A 453-nucleotide genomic window follows, 5' to 3' on the forward strand; every position below is an offset into this window, starting at 1 on the left:
AGCCGGCCCCGCGCCCCGCCGCCGCTCCCGCCCCCCGCCCGCCCCTTAAAGGCGCCTCCCGCCCCGGCAGAGCTGGGCGATCCTTCCCGCTCCCTGTGTCCCAGTCTCATACCGGCGGCGAGCCGCCGACAGCCTTCCCGCCGATCCCTGCGCCGGCAGCTCTCGGCGGGTGCCGCTGCCGGGCGCTGTGAGGGGAGAGGAGGCGCGGGGCGCCCTGCCGTGCCCTGTCTGCCTTGGCCTGGCGCTTGGCGCCGGCCGGGCCCCGCGTCCCTACGGGCAGCAGCAGGCCCCGACGCCACCGCCGGGCCTGGCAGGCGGGCTCTGGCAGCCCGGCTGCGGCTGACCGCCCGGCGCAAACAGGAGAGGCACCCGGTGCCCCCAGCAGGGCGGCCGGGGAAGGCCAGCGCTAGCAACGCGGCAGAGCAGCTGCATTTTGTTATTATAGTTCTGGTT

This window comes from Phalacrocorax carbo, chromosome 6, assembly GCF_963921805.1.
Source record: "Phalacrocorax carbo chromosome 6, bPhaCar2.1, whole genome shotgun sequence".
Lineage (NCBI taxonomy): Eukaryota > Metazoa > Chordata > Aves > Suliformes > Phalacrocoracidae > Phalacrocorax > Phalacrocorax carbo.